The sequence below is a fragment of the Tachyglossus aculeatus genome, chromosome 8 (genome assembly GCF_015852505.1).
Source record: "Tachyglossus aculeatus isolate mTacAcu1 chromosome 8, mTacAcu1.pri, whole genome shotgun sequence".
NCBI classification, from domain to species: Eukaryota; Metazoa; Chordata; class Mammalia; order Monotremata; family Tachyglossidae; genus Tachyglossus; species Tachyglossus aculeatus.
Genome location: NC_052073.1, coordinates 15,840,787 through 15,850,289, shown reverse-complemented (window position 1 = coordinate 15,850,289; position 9,503 = coordinate 15,840,787).

The window sequence follows — 9,503 nt, the reverse complement described above, 5'->3', positions numbered from 1 at the left end:
CCAGTGCTCTGCACACAGTAAGCGCTCAATAAATACGATCGAATGAAGGAGGCCGTTGGGTAGGGACCTGCTCACAGACTGGAAGGAGGCCTTCCTTCCTCTCCCCCTCGTCCCCCTCTCCATCCCCCCAGCTTACCTCCTTCCCTTCCCCACAGCACCTGGATATATGTTTGTACATATTTATTACTCTATTTAACTTGTACATATCTTATTCTATTTATTTTATTTTGTTAGTATGTTTGGTTTTGTTCTCTGCCTCCCCCTTTTAGACTGTTAGCCCACTGTTGGGTAGGGACTGTCTCTATATGTTGCCAATTTGTACTTCCCAAGCGCTTAGTACAGTGCTCTGCACATAGTAAGCGCTCAATACGATTGATGATGATGGAAGGGGGAGAGAGACAACAAAACATGTTAACAAAATAAAATCAATCAATCAATCGTATTGATTGAGCGCTTACTGCGTGCGGAGCACTGGACTAAGCGCTTGGGAAGTACAAGTTGGCAACATAGAGAGACAGTCCCTATATATTTTTACAGAAATGTAATTAACAGAAACACTCTGGGCCTGTCACACTTCAGAAATCCCCAGTGGTTGCCTGTCAACCTTCGAATCACGCAAAAGCTCCTCACTCTCAGCTTCAAGGCTCTCAATCAATCAATCGTATTGATTGAGCGCTTACTGTGTGCAGAGCACTGGACTAAGCGCTTGGGAAGTACAAGTTGGCAACATATAGAGACAGTCCCTACCCAACAGTGGGCTCACAGTCTAAAAGGGGGAGACACAAAACCAAACATACTAACAAAATAAAATAAATAGAATAGATATGTACAAATAAATTAGAGTAAAAAAAATATGTACAAACATATATACATATATACAGGTGCTGTGGGGAAGGGAGGGAGGTAAGATGGGGGATGGAGAGGGGGACGAGGGGGAGAGGAAGGAAGGGGCTCAGTCTGGGAAGGCCTCCTGGAGGAGGTGAGCTCTCAGCAGGGCCTTGAAGGGAGGAAGAACGGGGTGATCCACCAAGCTAGCTCTCTTCCTCCCTTCAAGGCCCTATTTTGTTAATATGTTTTGTTCTGTTGTCTCTGTCTCCCCCTTCTAGACTGTGAGCCTGCTGTTGGGTAGGGAGTCTCTATATGTTGCCAGCTTGTACTTCCCAAGCGCTTAGTACGGTGCTCTGCACACAGTAAGCACTCAATAAATACAATTGATTGATTGATTCAATCGTATTTATTGAGCGGTTGCTGTGGGCGGAGCACCGTACTAAGCGCTTGGGAAGTCCAAGTTGGCAACGTATAGCGACGGTCCCTACCCAACGGCGTGCTCACAGTCTAGAAGGGGGAGACAACAAAACATATTAATAAAATAAAATCTATCAATCAATCGTATTTATTGAGCGCTTACTGTGGGCGGAGCACCGTACTAAGCGCTTGGGAAGTACAAGTTGGCAACGTATAGCGACGGTCCCTACCCAACGGCGTGCTCACAGTCTAGAAGGGGGAGACAACAAAACATATTAACAAAATAAAATCAATCGTATTTATTGAGCGCTTACTGTGGGTGGAGCACCATACTAAGCGCTTGGGAAGTACAAGTTGGCAACGTATAGCGACGGTCCCTACCCAACCGCGTGCTCACAGTCTAGAAGGGGGAGACAACAAAACATATTAACAAAATAAAATCAATCAATCAATCGTATTGATTGAGCGCTTATTTGTGCAGAGCACTGGACTAAGCGCTTGGGAAGTACAAGTTGGCAACATAGAGAGACAGTCCCTATATATTTTTATAGAAATGTAATAAATAACAAAAACACTCTGGGCCTGTCGCTCTTCAAAAATCCCCAGTGGTTGCCTGTCAACCTTCAAATCACGCAGAAGCTCCTCACTCTCGGCTTCAAGGCTCACAATCAATCAATCGTATTTATTGAGCGCTTACTGTGTGAGGAGCACTGGACTAAGCGCTTGGGAAGTACAAGTTGGCAACATATAGACAGTCCCTATATATTTTTATAGAATAAAAACAAAAATAAATAACAGAAATGCTCTGGGCACGTCACTCTTCAAAAATCCCCAATGGTTGCCTGTCAACCTTCGAATCACGCAAAATCTCCTCACTCTCGGCTTCAAGGCTCTCAATCAATCAATCTTATTTATTGAGCGCTTGCTGTGTGCGGAGCACCGTACTAAGCGCTTGGGAAGTACAAGTTGGCAACGTATAGAGACGGTCCCTACCCAAAGGCATGCTCACAGTCTAGAAGGGGGAGAGAGACAACAAAACATATTAACAAAATAAAATCAATCAATCATATTTATTGAGCGCTTACTGTGTGCAGAGCACTGGACTAAGCGCTTGGGAAGTACAAGTTGGCAACATAGAGAGACAGTCCCTATATATTTTTATAGAAATGTAATAAAAGGAACGCTCTGGGCATGTCACGCTTCAAAAATCCCCAGTGGTTGCCTGTCAACCTTCGAATCACGCAAAATCAATCAATCAATCGTATTTATTGAGCGCTTACAGTGTGCAGAGCACTGTACTAAGCGCTTGGGAAGTACAAGTTGGCAACATATAGAGAAAGTCCCTACCCAACAGTGGGCTCACAGTCTAAAAGGGGGTGACAGAGAACAAAACCAAACATACTAACAAAATAAAATAAATAGAATAGATATGTACAAGTAAAATAGAGTAATAAATATGTACTAACATATATACATATATACAGGTGCTGTGGGGAAGGGAAGGAGGTAAGATGGGGGGATGGAGAGGGGGATGAGGGGGAGAGGAAGGAAGGGGCTCAGTCTGGGAAGGCCTCCTGGAGGAGGTGAGCTCTCCATCCCCTCGCCCCCTCCTACCTCACCTCCCTTTTCTCCTCATTCATTCAATCGTATTTATTGAGCGCTGGCTGTGTGCGGAGCACTGTACTAAGTGCTTGGGAAGTACAAGTTGGCAACATATATAGACGGTCCTTACCCAACCGCGTGCTCACAGTCTAGAAGGGGGAGAGAGACAACAAAACATATTAACAAAATAAAATAAATGGAATATGTACAAGTAAAATAGAGTAATAAATATGTACAAACATATATACATATATACAGGTGCTGTGGGGAGGGGAAGGAGGTGGAGAGGAAAGAGGGGGCTCAGTCTGGGAAGGCCTCCTCCAGCCCTTCCCGCACCCTCTGCTCTTCTGCCGCCGCTCACCTCCTCACTGGGCCTCGCTCTCGCCTGTCCCACCGTCACCCCCCGGCCCACGTCCTTCCCCTGGCCTGGAATGCCCTCCCTTCACACATCCACCAAGCTAGCTCTCGTCCTCTCTTCAAAGCCCTACTGAGGGCTCACCTCCTCCACCAGGCCTTCCCAGACTGAGGCCCCCCTTCTCCTCCCCCCCCTCGTCCCCCCCCCCCCCCCAGTCCCACAGCACATATTTATTCCTCTATTAATGATGTGTATACAGCTATCACGCTATTTACTCTGATGGTATTGACACCTGCTTACTTGTTTTGTTGTCTGTCTCCCCCTTCTAGACCACGAGCCCATTGTTGGGTAGGGACCGTCTCTAGATTTTGCCAATTTGTACTTCCCAAGAGCACAGTATAGTGCTCTGCACACAGTAAGCGTTCAATAAATACGACTGAATAATAGGAAAAAAGACCAAGGTGGAATGGGCCATTTCTAGCCACTGATCCCATGCAAGAGGGAACAAAATTCACCCAAAGGCCTCTCCTTAGGTTTTATACACTCACCCACTCCTGCCAGAGTCTTCTACAGCCTCCGGCTGCACTCGATTTTCTCAATAAAGGCATATCAAATTCCTTTGAGCCAACTTCATTTTTCTTCAAACTTATCAGCAAGGGACCATGTCTGAACTGCTGGTCTGGTATTCACTCCAGTGCTTAGCTGAGTGCTGACACATAGAAAATTCTTAATAAATACCCAAACTAACACTGCATACCAGTTAAGCAAACTTCTTTGCAGTTTGACCATAACGACATAGTAGCAAACATTTAAAAGAATCCATCTTTTGTGGGCACTCGTTTTTCTAATTTTAAGTAACCACTTCCTGTGGCACTCCTAAAAGATGTGGCTTCTAACCAACACTTCATATCCAGTAAAACTGCTGAAGGATTTTTTGAGATTTGCAGGTCTTGGTTGTTTGTTGAAACTTACTATTTTAAAATGCTAAAAGTGTTCTCTGGGTTTTACAGGAGTTTACCCAGATTTAATACGGAGTTTTACCCAGTTATATACGCAGATTTAATGATGGAGTATTCAAGGCACTCACTCTACTATGTTTCTGGGGCTAGAACAATCTTTTTTCTTCTTTTTAATTATTCTACCTTTTTCTGGGACAAGCATTTCTTTTGCTTTTAAACCAACTCAGTGATAAAACAATAATCAAAACTCACAAAGGAATGGTACTGGCCAAACGGTAGACAGCTAGGCTGCTGTGGGATGGCAGGCAAGGCAGGATCCTCTAATCTGTGCTAAATAACCACCTAACTCAATACTATTACTTCACAATACAATTGTTGGAAGTGCTGTGCAGAGACAACTAACTAGAAAGAGGGAAAGACTGGCAAACAAATCTTCACTATAAAACTAAATCATGGCTTTGCATTCTAACGGACAGCTTTCCTACAGCAAGGGGAACCAGTGTGCATTGCTTTAAATCAATTTCCAGGAAATAATGAATTTTGAATACAAGAAATTTGGTCCCTTTGCAATGTTAATTAAGGAGTGACAAGGATTGCTTCAAGATTATATCTATATTCTTCAATTCCATTCTAACCAGATCACTTAACACATGCATTATAGCAGAAATAAAAGCAGTTTTGAGTGAACACAATGACACTGAAAAAAAGATGGATTAAGTGTTTTCTTACAATCAATTGGATCAGAAATTTGTAAATTTACTTTTACAGTTGACCATAACCAAAATTATTCCTTTTTGGCTGTATGCTTGTTTTTCTATAATTGACACACACAAAAAGCATTTATTAGAATTGATTTTTTCCCTTCCCTCACCAACCACACAGATCACATAAGTTGTATGATCCGATGCTTGAAGCAAACCAAAAAAACCCAATGTGTCTGAGTACAACTTCCTCCCCCATTGCCAAATTAAATATTCATTCTTTAAATCAAGGGGGGAAAAAAGATCCAAAATAATGGCAGAAGTCATATTTGTATTCTCCTTGAGGTCAGGGAACATTTTGTCTATTTTTACTGTATGTTTCCAAGAGCCTAGAACAGTGTTCCGTCTTCAATACCTGCTGAAAATGGTAATTTGGAAGTAAATAGCCAGGCCTTGGGATCTGTGAAGAGTTCAAAGTTTCACCAAAAATTTCTAAAAACTAGAGGAACGCTTGTAGTGGGGTTTAATGCTCAGAAAAAAAATTACTATTCTACCGTGTTTCACCAACATCAAATCAACCTATTTACTTTGATGTTCATCCTATAGAGGCAAGGTACTCAGACCATACTCCCTCAAATGGAAGAGAAAGATCAATCAATGGTATTTGAGTGCTTACTGTGTGCAGAACACTACTAAAAATCCTGACAATTCATACCTAAGTCATTCAATCTAATGTAGTACTCACAATGTCTTTGAATATGGCTCATTTGGAGAAAGAAATGCAGTGCGCCAAGTGTATTCCGAACAAACATGGGAAATCACCATGTACAGCAAGAGTTAAAAGAGATGGTAGAGGTGAAAGTCCAGTATGACATTTTCCTAAAAAGTTGAAGTTCATTTAGAGAAATATTACTGCTCAGTATACATGACTGCATTCTTTAGGGTCTGAATGCATCAGCTTGAAATGGCTAATTATCTTTAAAAGTACATCATCACATTCCTAGTTCCGTGCTTTTTCTCTTCCATATGGATAAGGAAAAATAAATGTTGCTAAACATTTATAGTGCAGAACTGAGCCCACACCAAAGTTTTTTCACAGTATGCAAATTAGCCTCAAAGGAAGGCCACAGAATGAGAATGCCTATGTCTGAAGCAATATATTCATATCTTTTCAGTTTTGACCAAATTACACTTGATCTTCTGCTCAAAGGTACAAAAAGATATGGAATACTCAGTGTCTCAGTATCACTTAGGAGTAAGTCAAAGCAGAGGGCCTGACATGAAGTCAAAAATTCCAATACCATGGTCAATTAATTTCGAGAATTTAGAACGTACTGTATTATCAGAACATCATGTTAACTGATGTACCAAGAATTTAAAAGCACAAAGATTGCAAATGACTTTCAATTCTACTTACCATTTAAAAACTCCCAGTCATTATTTTAATGACCTTAAGGCAAATAAGAAAAGACATTGTAAAGTGACCATTTTTTTCATGACAAGAAAAAAATACTACATACACGAACAATGTACTTCCAAAAATAGTTTACTTAAAACACATAAGCAATTTACAAGGGGAAATATATTGAACAATTGTACAAAACACACGATTATCTTGTGTCACAATTTCTTTGCAATGCAAAAAGCTGATAATAGGATTTCACCTATATTTACATACATTATGCAAAATTTGCATTAAGTTGATTTTTCTTAGTCATAAAACCATATTTTCATTTACACATACATTTTTCTCCATCACACACACACACACACGCAATCTGAAAACTGCTAACACTTTCTGGAGTATACAAGTACAGCTAAAAATGGAGGCATGGTTAGGGGTCTTTTCCATATCTATTACACCAAAAGGTGAACTTGAATGATGGCATAATTATGGTCTGTGGCCTTATTTTTCAGTTTAAGTCAGTTTAGACGTCAAAAAGACTGACTTTAAAATTTTACACCTTATACACTTATGCTTGCCTGAAAGAAACTTTGTGAAAGGTTTACCAAACCACATCCTCATCAGTGGACTTTGTTGTTGTTTCAAGCAAATGTTTAATGAATAATATGAAATTGTAAATATATTCCAAGACTCTCTGACAAAACCAAACCAAGGAAAATCTTACAATTCTAATAAGGATGATGATGGTATTTGTTAAACCGGGCATATAATGCGAAAAGGCACAAGATAATCGGATTGGACACAGTCCCTGTCCTGCACTGGACTCACATTCTTAGGGAGGAATAGGTATTTTGCCCCCATTTTACAGATTAAAAAAAGAAAAGAGGCACCAAGAAATTAAGTGACTTACCCAAGGTCACACAACAGGTCATGCTCTTTTCCTAGGACATAGTATGTCCCATGACTCTGTCTCAGATAAAGAACAGTAGGCAAGGCAAAATACCAGAAAAAGTGAGTCTATGAATCTCTTAACACACTAAAAACAGTTGTGTTAGGCTGGTGAGCTATAAAAGGGGAACATAGAATCTTGATTATCAATTTGTGATTAGGCTCAATTTGGATAATCTTTAACCCAGGTAATTCTAAAAAAAAGACAAATGTGTTCCAATAGTATTCACATTGAACTAGTAGTAGAAGGTCACAGTCTGATCATCAAAGCCATTTTCTTTCAGTTGCAGTTTGAAATGAATATCATATGCACATATCTAATGAAAAGAATCTAAAGCCTTAATTTATAGAACTTTGAAATCTGCTTGTATAGACATGCTAAATAATTCTAAATTTTATTAAAATTTCAACTTGAAGATAATTTTAGAAAAAACCCTAACTGCAGTTTTAAGATACTAAATTTCCATTCATTTTTTCAAGTGACAGAGTGCTTTGAGTGGTCAAAGGAGGAAAAGTACTATTGAAAGTTCAAGGGGAATCACTGTAAAAGTCAATTCTGATATATCTCTATACAATATTTTCTGTTTGGAAGAATGGACGCCCACTGAGGCATGAAGATAAAAACTTGAATAGGGCAAGTAAAACTCAGGAAAAAATAAAGCAGTTAATTTTTGCTGGTGAGATAAGCCAAGTTAAATTGCTCGATTACACTTGATGAATAGGAAAAACTTCCCCCAGTTTTGGATTGTATGATACTCATTCTGCATGCTATTCACAAAAGTTGTTCTACTAGAAATTCAAGTACCTTTGCCAAAATGATGAATCCCACGTCCTCTGAAATTCACCTTGCTCATGCCTACACAGTAGGTAGAATCCCACGTCTTCTAGAAGTCCATTGCTAGGCCCAGGTCAAGTCCTAGAGCTCATTCAAGAGGTGGAAATCACTGGCCCAACCCCAAAGGAGCTCCAGGCTTTCTTTGCTGTCCAATGTGATCCAGGTCTGAGACAGCCTGGAACTCATTTTCAGAGTGCAGTCATGCATGTGCACTAGCCTGAATGGCTTCTGTATAGTGCTCATACAGCCCTCTGCACACAGAAAGCGCTCAATAAATGCCATGGATTGTTCAATTAAAAATGACCACATACCCACTCAAGTCCCCCAGACGGAGGCTTAAATTATTTTCAGGTCCGGTGCTCAGCACCCCAGCGACTGCAAATGGGGGAGTTGTGAGCATCCAAATCTAGCTTAGTTTAGCCCAATGGGTTTGGGACATCAGGGCAACAGACAGTTCTCTGACAAGCTCTTGGAGGGTGGGGTCACCTCTGGTCCAAATCCCTCTGAGCAGAACCTCTCCTTGTGGGGTTGGTGAAGAGGGACAGAAAGGGAAGCAGAATTGTCAGACTTGCAGTTTAGTGGCCACACTAGGACTTTGGTGCATTTAAGGGAATGCTTAGTCACCTATTTCTGGAGTCCAATGATCCGATTCCAGTCCAGGCAGGGGCAAAAGGAGCAAGGAGAACAAAACCAGACTGGAACTTGCACAGAGCCTTTTACAGTAAAGTGCCAAACTCACACTGGCTTGAAAACATGCAGAAATAGTTGGCTCTATGAAGTGCCTTAGCAAATGACCTGACTTGTTAGCCAAATAGTGGATACAGCACAGGTCTGGGAATCAGGTCATGGGTTCTAATCCCGTCTCCACCACATCTGCTGTATAACCTTGAGCAAATCAGTTCTCTTCTCTGTGCCTCAGTTACCTCTTCTGTAAAATGGGGACTGAGACTGGGAGCCTCACGTGGGACAGGGACTTTGTCCCCCCCCATTTGCTGGTATCCACCCCAGCACTTAGTACAGTGCTTGGCACATAGTAAGTGCTTAATACCACAGTTGTTATTACTAAATGGAAGTACAGGGAATGGCAATTAATATATTTTGTGGCCATTCAATATTTTTAGATGGGCAAAAAACCAAATAGGCTGGGCTCATTCAGATTGCATTTTTATTCAAGAATTTTTGCATTTTTATTAGAAGCGGCTTTGCTCAGTGGAAAAAGCACGAGCTTTGGAGTCAGAGGCCATGGTTCAAATCTCAGCTCCGCCAATTGTCGGCTGTGTGACTTTGGGCAAGTCACTTAACTTCTCTGTGCCTCAGTTACCTCATCTGTAAAATGGGGACTAAGACTGTGAACCCCCCGTGGGACAACCTGATCACACCTTGTAACCTCTCCAGCGCTTAGAACAGTGCGTTGCACATAGTAAGCGCTTAATAAATGCCATCACTATTATTA